Here is a 21,556-nt window from a genome sequence, read left to right on the forward strand (position 1 = left end):
TTCTCCCAGGGGATCCTGCCCATCTGTTCCCTGAGGGAGTCAAAGTCTGCTTTTCTGAAGTCCAGGGTCCGTATTCTGCTGCTCTCCTTTCTTCCTTGTGTCAGGATCCTGAACTCGACCATCTCATGGTCACTGCCTCCCAGGTTCACATCCACTTTTGCTTCCCCTACTAATTCTTCTAGGCGTCAGCCGCCCACTGCTCCGCGTCACTGCTGGGCTGAGAAGGTCCAATCCATGGGCTGGTGTCAGTCTGGTACCTCCTGTGAAGCTGGCCCAGCCCCCTCCCAGCCAGCTCCCCCCACAAGCTGGGGCATCAGTCCATGCCTCTGCTAGATTCCTGGTGGGAAGTAAGCGCCGCTTGCGGGCACATCTCTGGGGTCTTTCTCCTATCAGGGGGATGGGCCCAGGGCCAAGTTGTCCCCCTACGCCCAGGCAGCTGGGGTGTTGCTGCTTCCTGTCTAAGCCCTGCAGAAAAGCCCACCCCTCCCCAGGGCCCAGATCATCCCCCCGCCCCCTGAGTGACAGGTGTGTCGAGGGGAGGGTTCAGGGCTACATCACTGGGGGCAGGAGGGACAGCACGGCTGGGAGGAGCCCCTTTCCTAGCACCGCCTCCATCTCCTGAGCATCAGTCAGGGGGGTTGCCAGAGGGGCCCAGGGGGTCTTGGGTGAGGGCGATGGGGGGCCCAGAGGAGGAAGTGGGGAGCTGGAGGTTTGACAGCAGCTGCCCCAGGTTGGGCGACTGGACCTGCCGGGGTCTGGAGCCTGGCTTGCCCACAGAGAGACTGTCCACAGCCCCCAAACCACCCTGCAATTGGCGCTAACCAGGTCCCCACCCCCAGCTGGCAGCCTTGGGGGGGGGGGGCGTGAACAGCCCCAGAGACTGAGCCCAGCGGGTGGGGGGGCCCCTCAGGTGGCAGCTCCGCCCCCCTGTTACCAGCTTTGAGGTAGGCTCATTTATTAGGGTTACTTTTCTGGGGGTGGGGTTCTGTACTTCTATCAATGTACTGCTTGTGTCACTTGTGTTCTCATACAGAGCTCTACTTCTCCCTGCTGTAAGTTCCCTCCCCATGGAGCTGTCCTGCAGGACCTCGGTTCTTCCAGCCCCAGAATCAGACGAACACACACACACATTAACAGAGAACATCTGAGAGGACCGGGTCAATCAGCACTCCCAAGCTGACCCCTTATATGTCCCTGGACTCAGCAGGCTGGGTCGAGCAGCACTCCCAAGCTGGCACCCTCATATGCCCTTGGACTCAACAGGCTGGGTCAAACAGCACCTCCAAGCTGTCACCCTCATATGCCATAGGCACCGCACCGGGATAGAGTACGCCTGGGCAGGCTGGGTCGAGCAGCACTTTCAGTCTGCCACCCTCATATGGCAGGTTTTCAAAGAGACATTATTAAGGGCACAAGAGCAAACTATCCCACTGCGTAGGAAAGATAGGAAGTATGGCAAGAGACCACCCTGGCTTAACCAAGAGATCTTCAATGATCTCAAACTCAAAAAAGCATCCTACAAAAAAGTGGAAACTCAGTCAAATTACAAAGGATGAATATAAACAAATAACACAAGTATGTAGGGACAAAATTAGAAAAGCCAAGGCACAAAACGAGATCAAACTAGCTAGAGGAAGACCAAGGACAGAGGAGGTCCATTACTCAATGAGGGGGGGAAAGACAATAACTGAAAATGTGGAAATGGCAGAGGTGCTTAATGACTTCTTTGTTTTGGTTTTCACCAAGAAGGTTGTTTGCGATTGGACGTCTAACATAGAGACTGATCCTATCTCATTTTCACTGGCAGTGTCTAAAATAGGGAAAGAACAAGTCAAAAATTACTTAGACAAGTTAGATGTCTTCAAATCACCAGGGCCTGATGAAATGCATCCTAGAATACTCAAGGAGCTGACTGGGGAGATATCTGAGCTATTAGCAATTATCTTTGAAAAGTCGTGGAAGATGGGCGACATTCCAGAAGACTGGAAAAGGGCAAATATAATGCCCATCTATAAAAAGGAAAATAAGGACAACCCGGGGAATTACAGACCAGTCAGCTTAACTTCGGTACCCAGAAAGATCATGGAGCAAATAATTAAGCAATCAATTTGCAAACACCTAGAAGATAATGAGGTGATGAGTAACAGTCAGCATGGATTTGTCAAGAACAAATCATGTCAAACCAACCTGATAACTTTCTTTGACAGGGTAACAAGCATTGTGGATAGGGGGAAAGTGGTAGATGTGGAATATCTTGAATTTAGTATGGCTTTTGATACTGTCTCATGTGATCTTCTCATAAACAAACTAGGGAAATACAACCTAGAAGGACCTACTATAAGGTGGGTGCATAACTGGTTGGAAAATCGTTCCCAGAAAGTAGTTATCAGTGGTTCACAGCCATGCTGGAAGGGCATAACGAGTGGGGTCCCGCAGGGATCGGTTCTGGGGCCGGTTCTGTTCAATATCTTCATCAATGATTTAGATAATGGCTTATAAAGTTTGTGGACAATACCAAGCTGGGAGGGGTTGCAAGTGCTTTGAAGGGTAGGATTAAAATTCAAAATGATCTGGATGAACTGGAGAAATGGTCTGAAGTAAATAGGATGAAATTCAATAAGGACAAATGCAAAGTACTCCATTCAGGAAGGAACAATCCGTTGCACACATACAAAATGGGAAATGACGGCCTAGGAAGGAGTAGTGAGGAAAGGGATCTGGGGGTCATGCTCGATCACAAGCTAAATATGAATCAACAGTGTAACACTGTTGCAAAAAAAGCAAATATCATTCTGGGATGTATTAGCAGGAGTGTTGTAAACAAGACACGAGAAGTAATTCTTCCGTTCTACTCTGCGCTGATTAGGCCTCAGCTGGAGTATTGTATCCCGTTCTGGGTGCCACATTTCAGGAAAGATGTGGACAAATTGGAGAAAGTCCAGAGAAGAGCAACAAAAATGTGTAAAGGTCTAGAAAACATGACCCATGAGGGAAGATTGAAAAAATTGGGTTTGTTTAGGCTGGAGAAGAGAAGACTGAGAGGGGACATGATAACAGTTTTCAAGTACATAAAAGGTTGTTACAAGGAGGAGGGAGAAAAATTGGTCGTCTTAACCTCTGAGGATAGGACAAGAAGCAATGGGCTACAATTGCAGCAAGGGCGGTTTAGGTTGGACATTAGGAAAAACTTCCTAATTGTCAGAGTGGTTAAGCACTGGAATAAATTGCCTAGGGAGGTTGTGGAATCTCCATCATTGGGGATTTTTAAGAGCAGGTTAGACAAACCCCTGTCAGGGATGGTCTAGATCAGGGGTCGGCAACCTTTCAGAAGTGGTGTGTCGAGTCTTCATTTATTCACTCTGATTTAAGGTTTCGCGTGCCAGTAATACATTTTAATGTTTTAAGAAGGTCTCTTTCTATAAGTCTGTAATATATAACTAAACTATTGTATGTAAAGTAAATAAGGTTTTTAAAATGTTTAAGAAGCTTCATTTAAAATTAAATTAAAATGCAGAGCCCCCCCGGACTGGTGGCCAGGACCCAAGCAGTGTGAGTGCCACTGAAATTCAGCTTGCATGCCGCCTTTGGCACGTGTGCCATAGGTTGCCTACCCCTGGTCTAGATAATACTTAACCCTGCCTTGAGTTCAGGGGGCAGGACTAGATGACCTCTCGAGATCCCTTCCAGTTCTATGATTCTATGTCCCAGGTTCAGCACGTCTCTATCCCCACTTTCACGTTACAATTGTTCTTTTTGGGCGCTGCAGGGATCTTTTAGCTTAGGTATGAGGAGCGTCGCTGCAGAGCGAATGAGGAAACCAAAAAACACCCACAAGGGGGAGAGAGAGAGAAGCAACCAGCTTAATCATGAAAATTATTTATTGCCAAGTAATAACCATAGGGGAGCCAAACAAACAAAGCAGTTATAATATTAAATCTAATTTAAATTTGATTATAAAAGTCAGGTTTAGAAAACTATAATTGATCACACAAGTCAGGGTCAGAAGGCTATACAGAGAGAGAGAGAGCTGGGTTCTCACCACTCTGTGAAGCTTGGGTAGGGGGTTTTTGTCAAGAAACAACTGGTTCAAGGGAGAACACTAGATTTGTTTGTGTAAACTGATGGCTCCAGGGAAGATACCAAAGTTGTTTTGTTCAGGCTAGACAATGGGAGCTGATCATTCCTGGCTGTACCAATAAAGGATTTATTAACTAGTATTGGTCTCATAAGGAGTGAGCTGGGTGTGTGCAGGCATGGGTTCATTAACATCTGGAGCAGAGATCCCCCATGATGCACTGCTTCCCTGCTTTTCTGGTCCCAGAGTTCCGTGCAGTTCTTGCCTTGGAATCTCTGTTCTCCATTCTGTGAGCTAATGGAGGTGCCTCCCTGGCCCATCTTCGATGCAAATGAGGCTGGGGAGTTGCCTTAATCCTGTCGCCCTTGTCGGAGGGGTTTAGATGTCTCCCACCGCCTTATCGGTTTTGGTTCAAGCAGAGGCTGGGGGGTGGGGGGAAGGGTCTTTCGCATGTCAGGATGGGTACTGCACCCTGGTTCCCTAAGAGCACAGAGCTGACAGGTAACGCTCCCCAGGCCTGGGAGCACCTGTGGGCCCTGCTTAGGGTGGGGTCATGGGTCTCACGCCCCTCCCCCTATTGTCCTGCCATCGGGGCCCATGGCACTGGAAGAGGCTGGACACAAGGCCAGAGCCCTTCTGGGAAACACCCCACAACCCTATCATTAAAGACCGAACCACAGCAGAGGCACAGCAGGGCTGGCATGGGGGGACAGGGATGGCATGGGGTTGGGTGTGTGGCAGGGCTGCATGAAGGTGCAGCAGGGCTAGCATTATGTGGGGGGCATAGCAGAGACGGCATGGGGGGGCAGGGCTGGCATGGGGGGTCACAGCAGGGACAGCATGGGGGGGCTTGGGGACCAAACAGGGCTGGTAGGGGTGTGATGAGGCCATCAAAGGAAGGTGCTCCTGTCTCAGAGCTCTGGGTGAGATGAGTTTGTGGGGGCTCAGCCTGGTGCGCATGTGTCCCCAAAACCAGAAACCACGAGGGGAGCAAAGCGGGCATCACAGGCCCAGCCACCCCTTGTTGAGCGATGGAGCCCCCCTCCCCCACATACTGAGATAGGACCAGTCCCGTCCTGTCCCCTGCACTCTGTGGGACTTGGCATCCAGCTCTGCAGCCGGTGCTTGGAACCACACAGACCCTGGCATCAACTCAACCCAGTCCTGGGCTCCCAGCCCCCAACTCTGCCGGTGCCCCTCAATCCCGACCCGCAGCCCCCTGCTACCCCAGTCCTGGGCTCCCAGCCCCACAGCTCTGCCGGTGCCCCTCAATCCCGACCCGCAGCCCCCTGCTACCCCAGCCCTGGGCTCCCAGCCCCGCAGCTCTGCCAGTGCCTCTCAATCCCGACCCACAGCCCCTTCCTACCCCATTGACAGTCTCTGCTGGTTGAACTGTCCCTGTTTTTTCCCCCGTGCACATGGGCTGTGGATGAGAGCAGCTAATCCCATGTTGTGGGGGTGCAAACCTCAAACCCCAGCAGGGAAAACCCAGCACTGCCCCCCTCCCCCGCATGGATCAGCCCCAAACCGAGATGGCTGGAGGGTGGCCCTGGGAGCCCGGCTGCCTCTTGACAGCAGGGGGTGCTCTTTGCTTGCACAATCCCCTGGCACAGAGGAGCTGAGTCCCTGGGGCAGTGGTATCTAGTGGTTAGAGTGGCAGGGGGCTGGGAGCCAGGGCTCCTGGGTTCTATCCCTGGCTCTGGGAGGAGAGGGGAGAGGGGGTGTAGTCGTTACAGTGGGGGCGGGAAGCCAGGGCTCCTGGGTTCTATCCCTGGCTCCGGGAAGGGGGAGGAGTCCAGTGGTTGTGGGGAGGCAGGGCGGGGAGGGGAGCCAAGACTCCTGGGTTCTATTTCCAGTCCTGCTCCGTAACTTCAGGGAGGTCCCCACAGCTCTCAGTGGCGGGGGCTGCTGGAGCCGCGGGTCGGGGTAGGGGCTCTGGTTGCGGAGGGGAAGCGCTGGGTGTCAGGGATACCAGCCCTGCGGCCTCCCCGGCCGGTTGCAGAGGAAGCTGGGCCGGGCGCTGCCAGGGGCGGATATGCTGGGCCATGCTGATAAAGGTTGCGTTAGACCAGGCAGCCACCCCACCGCGAGACCAGTTACATAACGTTGGCTGGGCTCTTTAGCAACGGGTCCAGGCGGGGGGTGGGCCAGCTGTGCTGGGTCCCCCCTGGAGCTGAAGGGGCGGTCCTGTCTAGTCTGTGCCCCCAGAGCCACTCACCCAACTGGCCCCCCACCCACCTTTCGGGCTGAGTCGCTCCAGAATCTGGGTCCAGGGTGCTGCTCCATGGGGCAGGGTCCAATCCAGGTTGGCATCCGGATCCGTCAGGCCTGAAGGACACACAGACACCCCCTTCAGAGTCGGGGGACCCTTGGACAGCTGGACAGACAGACCCCTTCCAGGATCAGTCCGGCTGGAGCCCCATCCCTAATAGTTGCTGCCCTGCGCTCCCTGCCTCATGCCCCCACTATTCACTTGGACAAACAGGCTCTCCTGGGGCCCCTGTTGGCCCCCCTACCCACGCCCCTCAGTGCCTCCCCACAGGCCCAGGGGGAGCCTGGGCAGTGAGCATCCCCAGGACTTGAACCTGGCATGTCTGGGGTGACAGCAGGAGTGGCTGGGGCTAGAGTAAGTGGGAGGGAGGCAGGGGGGCTCACCTGCACCCAGCCCCAGCCCCACATTGCTACCAAGCCTGGCAGATCCTTATTCAGAAAACTGTTCTCCAGCAGTGAAATGCAGCCACCTCTGGGGTGGGTGGGGTGGCTGCTTCACTGCACTGAACAAAAGGGCCTGACTTTATCCTGGTGGGGTCGCCACTCCCTGCAGCTCCAGCCCAGCATTGGCTCAGGCAAGCATCCCTGGGCCTAGGGAGCTGAGCTGCTCCCCTGCTGCTGCAAATGGCGCTCCGGCCCCCTCCTCAGACTACGAGTCCCAAGATCCCCTGGGCAGGCTAGAGGGAAGCCCCAGAAATAGGCTTAGGCCCTGGGGGTTATAAATTGTCCATATGGCACAAAACACAGGAGGTGGCACAGAAACCACAGTAACGGCCTTCCTGTGGGGTGGGGAGGGGGTCGCACAAGGGAGGGAAAACAGTCAGAGCCTGTGATACCCTGGCTGTGATACCCTAGTGTGGCATGTGCCAGCTGGGCTGCCATGGCATCCCTGTGTGCCGCGTGTTGCAGATGTGTGCTGGCTGTGGCATTCCTGTGTGCCGCGTGTTGCAGATGTGTGCTGGCTGTGGCATCCCTGTGTGCTTTGTGTTACAGACGTGCAGTGCCGTGGCTTTCCTGTATGCCGTGTGTTACAGACGTGCACTGTCATGGCTTTCCTGTGTGCCGTGTGTTACAGACGTGCGCTGCTGTGGCATTCCTGTGTGCCGTGTGTTACAGACGTGCGCTGCCGTGGCATTCCTGTGTGCTGTGTGTTACAGACGTGTGCTGCTGTGGCATCCCTGTGTGCTGTGTGTTACAGACATGCGCTGCCGTGGCATTCCTGTGTGCTGCTTGTTACAGACATGCTGCCATGGTATTACTGTGGACATGTTACAGACATGTGCTAACATGGGATCCCTATGTTACGTGCCCTGCATAATACATTATACACATGGTATTTCTGTGTGGTGCCCATTACAGCTAGATGCTGACCAGGATTCATGTATAAGCATGTTGCAGATGTGTCCCGTGAGCTGTATTCTTGCTCTAGAAAGCAAGTCACAGTTCTGTGCTGCTAGAGCATCCCCATGCCATACATGTCACAGCTGTGTAACTACTAGCTCATGCCACCAGGGTTCATGTGTAAGGCATGCGGCAAGCGTGTGCTGTGATATTCCTATGTTCTGTGTGCAGCGCTGCTACTCCTATGTGCTGCTGGCATGTGCCAATGTACCTGGGGCCTGAGTCTCCTCGGACCAGAGCTTGACACCCATATAACTTCACTGACTTGAACAGAGTGATTCCTGATTTACACCAGTGTGAGCAGAATCAGGACCATGACCGAGCATTCACATGTATACATGTTGAAGATATGTGCTGCTCTAACATTCATGTATATTACATGTTGCAGTCATGATCATCTAGCATTGACACGTACTGCATGTGCTGATCTAGTATCCACATGGGTTGCATGTTGCAGGCGTATGCGGCTGTATGATCCCCATTAAGCCATGTTGGGGGGTGTTGCATGTTATTTACATGGGGCAGGTATGCACTGAGCTAGCACTCCTGTGCCATGCACGCCACAGACACATGCTGCTGGGGTCGTTCCATGTGAGCCCCGGTACAGACGTGTGCCTCATGTCATCCCATGACGCTCACACGCATGCACTGAGTGAAGACAGGGCACACGCCAGGGCTCACAGCCAGGGAGCGGTGTGTGCAGCAGAAACACTGCCTGTGCCTTTAAGACAGGTGCATGGGGATGCCTGGTTACCTGGGCCCATAAAAGGGCCTTTGTCTCTGCCTTGGCCTGGCCCAGCCCTGGGGGAGGGGGAACCCAGGAGCATGAAAGGGCTGAGATTCAGGCAACCTTCCCCCAGCCTCAGCCCTAGAGCCCCCACTGCCCTGGGGCTGTTCAGGGATAGGATCCCTCCTCCCCCCACCCCCCCGCCATGCCCTGGGGTGCGGGGGTGCACTTCCCACTGGGATGCACTCCCTGAGCGCTCCGCCAGGGTCCCCCCAAAACTGCAGGACATGTGGACTCAGCCTGCACCCACTCGCTGGAGCTGCCTAGGAGCCAGGACCCTTCTGGGAGGGGAGTCTAGTGGTTTCGGAGAGGGCGGGGGGGCAGGACACCTGAGTTCTATCCCTGGCTCTGGGAGGGGGGTGGGGATGGCTCACGGTGACAAGCAATGAGGCCGTTTGCTCCTCGATGGCCAATGTGATTCAAGTTCAACCTGGCAGGAGTCGCTCCCCTCCCAGCGCCGGGGGAGAACTTAGGAGTCCAGGCTCCCAGGCCCCCTGCTCTAACCACTAGTCACGCTCCCTTCCTAGAGCTGGAGGTAGAACCCAGGCGTACTGGCTTCCAGTCCACCTGATATAACCCACTGCACCTCATTCCTCTCTCAGAACTGGATTAGAACCCAGGAATTCTGGGCTATGAATATACTGCACCTAGCACAAGGTGCAGTAAGAAATATCCAGGAGAGCTAATGCCTGTGTTTCCAGCTAGGTGACCCAGGGGGAGTCACAGCCCCTCTCTATGCATCAGTTTCCTTTCTTAGATCCCACTCCTCTCCCAGAGCCAGGAATAGAACCCAGGAGTTCTGGCTCCTAGTCACCCCTGCTCTAAGCACTGACCTCCACTCCCTACCCAGAGATAGAAACGGAACCCAGGAGTCCTGACTCCCATGTCCCGCACTGTAACCCACTAGACCCCTATGCAGAGCTGTCTGTGAGCTCTTTGGGACAGGGACTCAATGGGTATGTACAGCACCTGGCGCGGTGGGATCCTGTTCTCTGCTCGGACCCATGGGTGCTACGGGAAAAAAACAATCAGAAAATACTAAAAAAGAGTGTAAACCATTTTTATTATTTATATTCCGGGCTCCCGCAGTGTGCCGGGCGCTGCACAGACCCAGAGTGAGGCACAACTCCTGCCCCCAAAAGCTCACAAGTTTGACAGATAAAAGGTGGAAGGGGAAACTGTGGCACAAGCAGGGAAGGAGATTTACCCAGAGTCACCCAGCTGGGAATAGAACCCAGGTGTCCTGAGCCTCAGGCCCACATGGCAGCCCCCAGCCAGGCTGCCATTGGCTTAGGCCCTGTAGCCTCCTCACAATGAGGCCTTGTGGGGCTTAGCTGGACAAGGGCCCCCTTTCCCCTGTGTCCTGGCCCAGCATCTCCAAGCCGCCATGGCAACCCACGTCCATGGCACCGGCTCCGGGGCCAACGGCAGGGAACTCCCAGGGGTGAGGGGGTTCACTCACCACCCACCCCAGGGAACAGGCCTCCTCCCCATGGGGACGGTTCTCCATGGAAAGCCCCTGCCTCGGAGACAATGTGTCTGACTCGTTGTGCAATCGGCCAGTTTTGGTTCCTTCTCACGGGCCTTCACCAGGCGGGTGTAGCCGCCCCTTCCGACAATGGCCTGGCGGTTTCTCCCCTGACCCCCCCCCCCCCCCCCAGGAGTCCTGATGCCCATTCTCCCTGCCTCCCCCACACAACCCTTCTCTAATCACCAGACCCCACACCTGTCCCAGAGCTGGGGATAGAACCCAGGAGTCCTGACTCCCAGTCTCCACTGCTCTAACCACAAGACCCCACTGTCCTCCCAGAAGTGGCCCGCTCAGCCCTCGGCTGCCCCATTGAGACTCTAAGGACCTGTTGTTTGTAGTACCCAAGTGGCTTGCATGGTGGAGTGGAGTGGGTTAGAGCAGAGGGAGCTGGGAGTCAGGACACCTGGGTTCCGCTCCCCATATCTGCCTCAGCTTTTCTGTCTGACCTTCAGCCAGTCCCACACCCTCTCTGTGCCTCAGTTTCCCCATCAGCACAATTGGGTAATGGCTGGCGGGGGGTTAACAAATGTGCGAGATTCTCACATAAAAGACACAATTGATGATTCTGGTGCCCCCCTCATCATGCCCTCCTGCACCCCCGTGGTCACCCTGCCGCCCCCCAGCTGCCCCCAGGGTCGCTGTGCTCCACCGGCTGCAGGCACCTCTCCCCCCCCTCCCCCGCCGCCGGTTCCTGTGGGACAAACTCAACCTGTTTTATTGAGTAAAAATGAATTTGCATTGCACTCCCACCTGGGTATATTTGAGACTTAACCGAACTGTGGCAAAAAGTCACAAAAGTTCTTGGGCTCCAATGGGGGGAAAAGAAGGAACGAATGCGCCTCTGTGGATGAACCCACGTAACATTTCAGCTCAGCTGGGGGCTGCGTCTGTGGGTTTGTGTTTGTCTTTCTCAGGGCTCAATAATCCCTTTTAAAGTTGTCTTTGTGTATGGAGCTGTGTGTGCGTGCATGTGTGGCTGTGTGTGTTTGCGGGGCTCTGTGCGTGCATGTGTGGCTGTGTGTGTTTGTGGGGCTCTGTGCGTGCATGTGTGGCTGTGTGTGTGTTTGTGGGGCTCTCTCTGTGTGTGGCTGTATGTGTGTCTGTGAGTGTCTGTGGCTTTGTATGTGGGGGAGGCAAGCTCTGTGTGCACATGCGGCTGTGTTTGTGAGTATGCACGAGGGGGTGTGTGTGTGGCTGGGTGGGTGTTTGAGGGGCTCTGTGTGTGTGCATGTGGCTGTGCGTGTGCGGCTGTGTGTGTGTGTGTGAGAGACTCTGTGTGCGCGGGGGAGGGGGCTCTGTGCGCACACGTGTGGCTGTGTTTGTGCATATGCACAAGTGTGTGTGTGTGTGTGGCTGGGTGGGTGTTTGAAGGGCTCTGTGTGTGTGCGTGTGGCTGTATGTGTGGCTGTGCGTGTGCGGCTGTGTGTGTGTGTGAGACTCTGTGTGCGTGGGGGAGGGGGCTCTGTGTGCACACGTGTGGCTGTGTTTGTGTATATGCACAAGCGTGTGTGTGTGTGTGCATGGTGCTGCGTGCAGGAGTCTTTGCGTGGCTGGGTGTTGTCGGGGGTTGTGTCGTGTTGTGTGTTGTGGTGTGTGTCCTTGTTATCACCGTGTGCCGTGGAGCGAGGGCTCCTGTTTCCCTGCAGCGCAGCCCCCGGAGGCCGGGGGTGGGGGGGGCATCCCCTACGGACACTGCGCTCTGTGGCTTCCCCTCCATACCTCGCGGGGGGGCGGGAGGCCGTTAGACGGCGGGGCAGGGCTGGCCCCGCTTATGTAATAACAGGCAACCCCAGGGAGAGGCGCAGAGCCTCACCGAGGAGAACACGGACGAGAGCCCTGCCCTCCGTGCGCCCCCCAGGGCTGCCCAGGATGGAGGTGCCCTGAGAAGGCCCCCCCGGCTCGCAGCACGGACCACGCTCGGCTGCCCCAGCACCTCGGGGTCCTGCGGGAAGGAGCCACCGTGAGGGAGACGGGGAAAAAGAGCGAGACCCCGGCTGGGGATCCCAGGCAGGTAAGAGCCAGCAGCGGTGCCTGGCCCAGCCACGGCCTCTCAAAGGAGACTTTGTTCAGGTCCCCGCGGCTCCGGCAGGTGCTGGGAACTGGAGGTGGGAGCTGGTGGCGGGAGATTTTCCCAAGGCAGGGGGGTCACGGGGGGGGGGGGGGGGGGGGGATGAGCCCTGTCCTGCCTGCATGGAACTTCTGGCTGGGGTGGTTCAGAGCCCCTCCCCCCCGATGTGCCAGGATTGGGGCCCCAGGCTCTGGAACAATCCCAGCACCAACCCCCAGATTCCAATGCTGCCCCCACGACACGGATCCCCAGCCCTGTTTAGCCCCCCAACCCCCTGACCAGGATCCCTGTCCCCGTCCAACCTCCCCCCACCCCCCCAGATCGCCATCTCTATCCGGCCACCCGAGCTGTGGGAAGGGTCCGACCCAGATCCCGGTCGGAAACCTGGTGCTCGGACCCATCTCTGTGAGCTGGCTGGGGACACGTGGCTCTGGGGGCAGGCATGGGGCCCACGAGGAAGCTGGGGGTATGAAGCGCTGGGCATGTGGGGCAGGGATGCTGCAGCCCCTGGGGGTTCTGATCAGACGGGCTCCACCCTGCTGGGTTTGGAGGTCTGCGCTCAGTGGCCTGTGGGGCAGTCGCTGTGCTGCGGGGTCCTGCGGAGACTTGCCCGGGCTTCGGCGGGGGTAGGGTTTGTCTCTGAGAGGGCAGGAGAGAGAAGGCAGGTCAGGAGGGGGGGCTCAGCCTGGGGGCCGCCTTCTCCCGTCTGCACCCTTGTGTTCCTGGGTGTGAGTTAGTGACTCGCTGGAGGTGAATGGAAAACACAGCCCACCTCCCCCCCGCATCACCTTCTCCTGGGTGCACAACACCATACACACATCCTACACACACGCACCGTGCACACACCCCCCTACACACACGGACACACTGTATGCACACACACACACACACATCCTACACACACCCCTACACACAGAGTGCACACGCACACAGACACACTATATACACACACACACACATCCTACACACACACAGTGCACACACACACCCCTACACACAGAGTGCACACACAAACACACCCACCCTACACACACACACTGCACACACACCCCTACACACAGAGTGCACACACACACACACATGGAGCCAGTGCAGAGGTCAGCAAATTCTCCCAGCAGCTACACGAGAAGCAGCTCCCATGGGGGGCTCATGGGCATTTGCACTGTCCCCTCAGTGTGGGGTGAGTGGGGTGGGGGTGGGGTCACTGGCGGCTCCTCTTCCCCCGGGGCTCGTGGCTGTGTGGCTCCAGTGCTTGTTTCTGTGGTGCACGGCAGGTTTCTGCTCCTGGCAGGTTGCTGAGAGTCGAGCGTTTGCTCTGAAGGTTGAACCCAGGTCTGGGGCTTGGGTGGGACATTGGTGGAAAAGGACAATCTAAATGGTGTGGGGGGCTGTGCACATATGTGCACCACTGCCCTCTCCTGGGTGCACCCAGCACTGCTAGCCATGGCCCATAGACCCGGTAGTGCAAAGAGCTGCAGGAGATTTTCCTTTAGCTTGTGTCGGGGTTTGGGTTCTTGGGGCCGAGCGCTAAGCTCGCTCCCTGCAGCTGCCATGCGGTTCCCGAGGCCCTGGCTTCATGACAGTGTTTGCTATTGAAGTCAGCAGGGCGGGGTTTGACCGTGTGCGGGAGACAGTGTGAACCAGCAGAACTCCCTGCCACATGATCTCACAGAGACAAAGGGAAATGGGCTTGGCACCTGCGGCTGCAATACACTGGTAGTAACTAGAGAGGCCGAGGCTGTGGGGCTGAGTCGATCCAGCCCCCAGGCGCTGCTGGGCTGTGCAGCAGAACCAGGCCTGGGCTCCGGGGACAGGTCTGTGGTCGGCTGGACACACTGGGGGTCTCACTGGGGGAGCCAGGTCCTGGACTTGATGGCCCATTGGCCTTGCCCTCCCCTGGGGCCATTTCTGCTGCCCCAGGGACCCTGCTCCAAGCCTGTCTCTTCCCAGCCTCTTCCTGGAGAGGGGCCTGGCTGGTCTCAGTACCGGTGACCAGCCAGTTAGTTCTAACCACTGCCCTCTCCTGGATGGCTGCAGACTCTGCTTCACTAAGTGTCATAACCCGCTCACAGCCAACAGCGATTCCCCTTCAGCTCAAGTGCCAGGGGCTGCGCGCTCAGAGCAGCAGGGGCTGGATTCTATCCCTGAAGGGTCCCAGAGGGTTTCCAGGACTGCTGACACAGGGACCTCTTCCCTCACTGCCCAAAAGCAGTCACTTCTGGGGTGCAGCGCAGCCCACAGCCGTTTAGCATCAACTGGGAACTAGGCAGAGCTCAGGGAGGTTGGGCTCTGTTTGCTTTTTGGACTGGGGGTGTTGCCAGAGCCCCAAACTCCCAGGCAGAGGGGTGGCTGGCTTGGTGGAGGTGCCCGGGATGTGGCAGTGCCGGGGATGCCTGAGAGCTGGGTGCGGAGGCTGTTGGAGGTACCAGGGAAATCTAGCAGTGCGGGTGATGCCCCCCTGCCAGACAGGCCATCAGCAGCTCTGCAGCACTGGCTTATTGAATGTGCCCAGGCCCTGGCTGGGTACTCATGTACCTGACTAGGGGCCAGCCCAGTCTGCCCCTGGAGGGGGTGGGCCCTGGGCCTCACGCTGAGGGGCGATAAGGGGGTTCCTGTATCTCTCTCTCCTTCTGAGGAGCTGAGCAGCTTTGTCCTCAGACTGGTAACAACGAGAAACAGCAAAGGAAATATCTCCCTGCAGGGTCTCAGCTCACTCCTGTCTCCAAGCGAGTGTCACCCCGGAGCAGGTGTCCAGTCTCCCTTAGCCTCAGTAGAGCAACACGTGGGGCATAAAGGCTGAGCTGTGTGTCATACACCCTATACTGCTAACAGCTAGTGGGGATTCTCCTTCAGCTCCGGGGGCAGAGGCCTGCATTCCTGGGGGATCTAAGCCGTCTCCCTGCCCCATCTCTGGCTCGTGGCTTGGGGTGCTGATTTGGCACACAGGGTTGGAAGAGCCGTGCCCGCTTCCACCCCCTCTGAGCCAAACTCGGCACTTAGCTAGGCCAGTGTGAAGCTGGACTAGCCCCACTCAGGTGCATGGCATGACCCTGGATTTACCTCAGCGTCACCGAGAAGCAGCTGCCTCTGCAAGTCCCAAAGCTGCCTTCCCAATCCAAACCCACGCAGGCTCCCATCCCCAGCCAGCTGCTCCAGCCAGGGGCAAGCAAGCCAGATTCTAGCCAGGCTTCTGTATCATCTCCATCCGTGACTGCAGAGAAACAACCCAGCGGGGGGGCTGGATTGAACCCCTTTGCTAGGGGCAGAGATGGGGCTGGATGCACCCCCTGGGGCTGCGCTTCCAGAACCAGGGTGGGAATCTGGGGCTGGCTCCACACCCCCATACACACTGACCATGATCCCCATCGGGTCCCTCCAAGCCAGTGGAGTGACACTGAAGACCAATCCCTCCGGGGAAGGGGCCATTGGCTCAGAGCAGGGCTCGGCCTTGCCTGGGTTGGAAGAAGGGCCTTGAGACAAGCCCCTCTAGGTGTCACAGGAGTCGCACCCTAGACCCCCAGAACCTCAGGGAGACTCCCTGGGAGCAGTACAGGGGCTATGACACAGAGTAGAGCGGTGTGGATTCCATCCAGTAGAGGGCAGTGGAGCTCACACACTGACGCATGTGCACACAACACCCACCTACCCAAGTATAAGCCACTCCCACTGAGTGTGGTGCTCTGTCCCCTTCTTGTGGTGCCTAGGCCAGGTCTGGATTGATGGGCCTAGTACAGCCATGCCTAAGAACTGATGTTTTAGGCTTAGGGACGATGATCTGGTTGCAGGTTCGACTCCCGCTGCTAATAACCCACGCAGGGCATCAGCATTCCACATGCTTGGTACAAGCTACGTCTCAGGCTAAGTAGCAGAACAAACAATGGTACTGAGGGAACCCCCTGCCCCCAACCACTGAGAGCGGGGTGCCTGGCTCCAGATTGGCAGAGCCCAGTCATAAGTCTCTGCCTGTCTCTCCCCTTTGCCTGTATACCCTGCCCCAGCCCTGAGCACCTACCCAGCTCTGGGTTCAAGCCCCAGGCAGCCCCATCCCAGCACTGACGCCAGCCTGATCCTGAACGTCTCTGGGAGCTTGAAAAGCCCACCGAGCACACTGCTGTGCACGCTGGTTTGTTATTGTAGGGTCTCCCTGAGCACTGGGCTACGCATGCTAGTTTGTTATTGTAGGGTCTCCCTGAGCACTGTGCCACATATGCTGGTTTGTTATTGTAGGGTCTTCCCACAACAAGTACAGGAGCTGGGCAGAATCTTGTAGCAATGTTGTGGGCACTGGGAAGTCCACGCCCAGTTCCAGGCTGCATGTCGTAGCTGCATGAGACATAGAATTCAGATCCTCCTGGTGTCAAAGCCATCTGCACTAAGGGAGAATCCCCCTCAGCAGTGCAGGGCCTCTGACACACAGCTGAACAGTCCTTATCCTGACTAGCAGAGGGCAGTGGTGCACACATGCTCGCCGGCTCCTGTTAATGCTAAGGTTGCAGGACGCCAGCTGGGAAGCGCAGGGGTCTGGAGGGAAAGTATCCCCATCCTGCGCCACTGGGTGACACCTGAGTGGGTGAGGGAGGGGATGTGGGTCCCATCTGGTAGGGGAGTATGTGAGATCCAGCAGCTGGAAGGCAGGGCAGGGTGGGGCACAGGGGAGGGAGCAGGCAGGGGTCAGCACTGCTGGTGGGTGAAGTGGGATCTCAGCTGTCAGAGCCGTCGCAGGGTCTGGTGCAAACTGCCAGCTCCCAGTGCCATAGTAACAATCCTCCCAGGCTCTTCTCTGTCAATCTCAAAGCGCTTCACTGAGGAAGTCAGCGCTGTGATCCCTATAGTACAGGTGGGGAAACTGAGGCACAGAGAGGCACAGCTTGCCTAAGGTCACCCAGCAGGCCAGAGCCAGGGACAGACCCCAGCTCTCCCGAGTCCCAGTCCAGTGCACTACCCGCGATGCTACAAGGGCAGTAACCAGTGTTTGCGAGTGGCTGCGCTGGGTGGATGGCTGGGGGGTGCTGGAGTATTTGTTGCAGTGCATGGTGCTGATCGCATGGCAGGGCTGACTGGGGTAAGGGTGCAGAGCAGGGCCACCCTGATGAGCCAAGAGGCTGGGCAGTGGCCAGGGCTGGTGGGGAGGCCCTTCCTAAGGAGGATGTCCCAGGGAGAGGCCCCGCAACCCCCCCCCCCGCCCCACCCCATCCCACGCCCTGGACCCAGGAGCAGGGGAGGGGGATGTGCCCCGCGGGAGCCAGGCGCAGTGTTAACCAAGAGAGGCCGGGCGTCAGTTTTGCCTTGTGCAACATCCCGCCGGGGCCTTGGGAAATCGTAGGGGGCCTGTGTCGAAACACGGGCGGGAAACCAGGGGCCCCAGAAGGTGATAACGGCCCACAGGCTGCGGTGGGGGAGGGGGCTGATCAGTGCCTTAACCCTCTGATCCCTGCATCTCCCTGCAATAAAAGTGCTCTGCTTTCTATAGGGCCCTAGCATCAGGTGGCAAAACTGCTCTGACAATGGGCTCACCGAGGGAATCAGGAGCAGAGCCGGGGCTAGAACCCAGGAGTCCTGTCGCTCTGCCCCATAGCTCTAACCCACCAGACCCCACTCCCCAGCCAGAGCCAAAGGAGAGAACCCAGGAGTCCTGGTTTCCATTCCCTCGGGCTCTAACCTCTAGACCACATGGACAATGTGGCTTGGAACAGGAGGGATCTGACATTTAGGCCAGGCCCAATGCCCCCACTGGTGGCGCTGAAGGGGGGAATTGGGTTTGGGATCTGACGCCGGTGGCGGGAGAGTGAATCTCATGTTGCTTCGGCGCAAATCTGCCCCCAGCTGGTATTGGGTTCAGCCCTGTGGGGAGCTGCCCCTGATCCGGGGGCTCTGATCCACATGGAGGGGAGACAAATGGACGGGATGAGAGAGACGGACAGAGTTCTGGATCCAGGCACCACCTCCCCGCCCCACACCCACAGCCTTTACCCTGGCTCATCCCCCCTCTCCCCGTAATGAACAGGCCCATTAACCCCATCCACGCTGGCTTCGGTGGAAACCAAGCATTGGTGGCACAAGGCTGCCGAGCTGAGCCTCCCCCGCCCCCACCCCGGTCCCGGTGGGATGATGCTGCGGCCGGCTGCTCGTCCCGCTTGCTGGAAAGCACCTGAAAGCAGAAGTGAGCACAACGTGTGGTCTGGCTGGGCGTTCCTGCGGCTGGGGAGTGTTTATTGTCCCGGGGAACGAGGGATGAGACAGCTGGGGGCATCCACAGGGCATCCTCAGGAGACAGCACAGGGCACTCTGCCAACCAGCCCCCGCAGGGAGCTGCCGCTTGCTCCCCAGCCCCTCCAGGGCCCAGCCCGGTGCACCCGCAATGCCCAAAGGCAGCAGGTTGAGAGCAAGGAACACAAGGGCAGCGCCAGGGTCAGGGCCCAGCTCAAGGATTTGGGAGTGGGGACAGGCTCCCCATGGCCAGTTCTGATTGGTTACTTAAGTCACATGTGTGTGTATGGTGTGGGGTGGCTTTTTCAGAGAAAAACCACCAACCCCCATATTTCTGGGATCAAAGGGTTGTTTCCTCTTTCGACATTCCGTTGGTTTTTTTTATATATATTTTTGGAAAATTACGAAATGTTTGTAATAGCTTTGAAGGGGCCGTTGGGAGCGTCTCGTCCGCCGTCCTGCGTAGCACGAGCCAGAAAACTTCCCCCACCAATTCCTCCCTGAACCAGAGCGGGCCTTGGAGGAAAACAGCCTTTCAAAGTTGCCAGGGATGGAGACAAAAGCAAAGGGGGGAAAAACAAACCAAGAAACCTAGCAGATTTAGAGAAATGGGGGGTTTTTTGAGCTAAAAAAGGCTGAATCGGCCTCTTTGGAAATGCAGCGGGACAGAGATGATCCAGTGAAGGTCCAAACTGAGGTTACTGGGGCCAGGTCTTGGGGGTGGATTTTTCACACCCCTGAATCCCATAGCTGTCGACCGACGTTTTAAGTGTTGACCAGGCCTCCGACTGGAAGCTGCTGCATCCCACCCCAGAGCTGGCTGCATTGGACTGTAAGCTCTTTGGCACAGGATCTGTTGTGTTTATACAGCGCCTGGCACCTTGGGGTCCTGGTCCATGAGTGAGGATCCGAGATGCTACCGTAATACACCGAACAAATAACTATAGCGAGTAGGAGCCTCTGGAATGCCCCGCCCCTGAGGCTGGATCCCTCCCAGTTCAAACTGGGATTGAGACATGAGTCTGTAACAGGGAGGGGAATTAGTCCTGGGAGCAGCTTCCCAGCGGACTGGTGGATTCTCCATCCCGTGGAGGCTTTTGGTTGAGGATGGACGCGTGTCTGAAAGATCCTGCCCATCAGTTACCAGGCTGGATGCAGGGATCTGAATGGGCCCTTCTGGTTTTATCACCACGAAATCTATTTACTCTCAGAACTGCCTCACTAGCTTCCCAGTGGGGCCTGCGGGACAGATGGGTTTGGATGGGTGGTCATGTGGGGAAAGGTGCCGTGTCCCGTTATCCAACAGCTGCTTCTCTGCTACAGCAATGGGTGTGTCCCAGTTGGTACCAATCAGCTGTAAAACAGTCTCTGATCTGCCTGGTCAGTTACATGGGACCCACCTGCATGGCCCTTGGCAGTGCCCATCTCTGCCCCAGTGTCACTGGGTGTTTTTGGAGCTCAGCACCCCTCTTATCCCTATCCATGCCTCTCACCACCCCCTAGAGCTGGGGCCGGGAGCAGGGCTATGGCTCCGGGAGGGCGGGACGTGGACGGGGGTTAGGTGGCGGAGGCTGGGGACCCAGCTAGGGGTGGGTGTGGAGCCACAGGTGTGGATCCGTCAGCCAGGACCTCGCATGCAGGGCCGGCGGCTGGGACCCTGGGGCTGGCAGTGGAGCCCCCGGGGCCAGCGGCCGAGCGGGACCTGGCGGTCGAACAGGACCTGGGGCCAGTGGCCAACACCCTGGACAGCAGCGGGACTGGCAGCCAGGACCCCGGGCAGCAGGGGCCAGTAGTGTAGCTAATGGGGTGCAGGGGAAGCAGCCGCTTCCCCTCAGCACATTTTCAAAAAGTGGCACGCCTGCCGGCCGGTGCTGACCTCCTGCAGGCAAGGGGGGGCAGCACGGCCGGAGGAGCCATGGGGGGGGGGCGGCACGACCGGAGGAGCGAGGGGGGGGCGCAGCAGGGCGGCCGGCAGCCAATGGGGGGGCGGCGGGCACGGCTGGAGGAGGCAGAGTGAGGGTGGGGCGCAGCAAGGCGGCCCGCAGCGCGGCTGGCAGCCGTGGCCGGAGGAGCAAGGGGGGGCGCAGCATGGCAGTCGGTAGCCAGTGGGGGGGGGGTGGCACAGCCGGAGGAGCCAGCCAAGGTGGTTTATTGCCCCAATCGTAGTTCCGTAGGTTCGGGGCTGGGCTCAGGGGCTCGGGCCTGGGATTCCCCCTTCCCCACATCTTTCCTGTGAATTGCCTCTCAGGTTTCCCCAGTGCACGGAGCGGGAGGCGGGTGCTTTCGGGTCTGGCTTCGTGGCCGTTCTGAGCTTGGGACGCAAATTACAGATTCAGGCCCAGCTAAACCCCCTGGGGAGCTGGGCTGGACTTTCCAAGGAGCTGCTGCCCAGCGTCCCCCTGGCAGGGCCATCTCTACTGAGAATCCGGCTCTGACTGGGTGCCCGCCCTTGGAAGGCTGGCCTTAGCCTTAGAGCCAGGAGGGGGGGAGTGGGCTTAGAGGGGAATGAGAAGGGGGTGTGGGGCAGGGGAGCGTCGATCTGCCAGATCCTGTCCTTGTAAGCCCCACAGAACCTGCTGGACCATGGGGGGGGGGGGCGGGATCTGTCCCTTTGGGCCCCAGGGGGCTGGCCTGGCCATGGGGGGGGGGGGGGAGGAGCTGGGGTCTCTCCCTTTGGGCCCCAGAAAACCAGCCCAGCCACTGGGGGAGCCGAGATCTGTGCCTTTGGGCCCCAAGGAGCCGTCCTGGCCATGTCATTCGTTAATTCCTGGGGTGGCACAAGCCCACTGGGACTCAGTTCCACTGGGGGGTTAAAGACTCTGACCCCCCCATACAGGGAGCCTCAGTGTGACTGGGGGAGGGTGTCGTGGGGGTCATTGCTTGGCAGAGCTGAATGGAGCGGCAGGGAAGTTCCCCTGGGAGGACACTGCCAGCAGGGAGGGGGTAACGTGGGCGCCGGGCGGGGCTGGCAAGTGACGGGGCCGTTTCTGCTTCTCTTCCCGGCAGCCCGGGGGCTCCCCTGCCGCAAGGAACCTCTTGTGAAATCGCTGGAGGGAGGCAGCCCTGCCCGCATGCTCCGGCGCTGGCCCTGGGGAGGGCTGCGGATCCAGGGAGCGGGACGGGGGCTCAGCAGAGGGGCCCTCTCCCCTGGCAGTCAGCGCTGGCCCTATTGCCCCAGGGTGGCGCTAGGGGGCGCTGTGCTGCAGGGAGCAAAGT

General features: G+C 57.9%; 1 protein-coding gene across 1 annotated transcript in view; it reads left to right on the forward strand.

Moving 5' to 3' along the window:
- Nucleotides 1–11,887: 11,887 nt before the first annotated feature.
- The window catches only part of NFE2 (nuclear factor, erythroid 2), an 18,423-nt gene continuing 8,754 nt past the window's right edge, over nucleotides 11,888–21,556 (forward strand). The window contains exon 1 of the mRNA XM_026660739.1: nucleotides 11,888–12,076. The gene's annotated coding sequence lies outside the window, so the exon portion shown is untranslated. The remainder of the gene's footprint in view (nucleotides 12,077–21,556) is intronic.

This window comes from Terrapene carolina, unplaced genomic scaffold (assembly GCF_002925995.2).
Source record: "Terrapene carolina triunguis isolate 2854851 unplaced genomic scaffold, T_m_triunguis-2.0 Scaffold836, whole genome shotgun sequence".
In the NCBI taxonomy this organism is placed as follows: domain Eukaryota; kingdom Metazoa; phylum Chordata; order Testudines; family Emydidae; genus Terrapene; species Terrapene triunguis.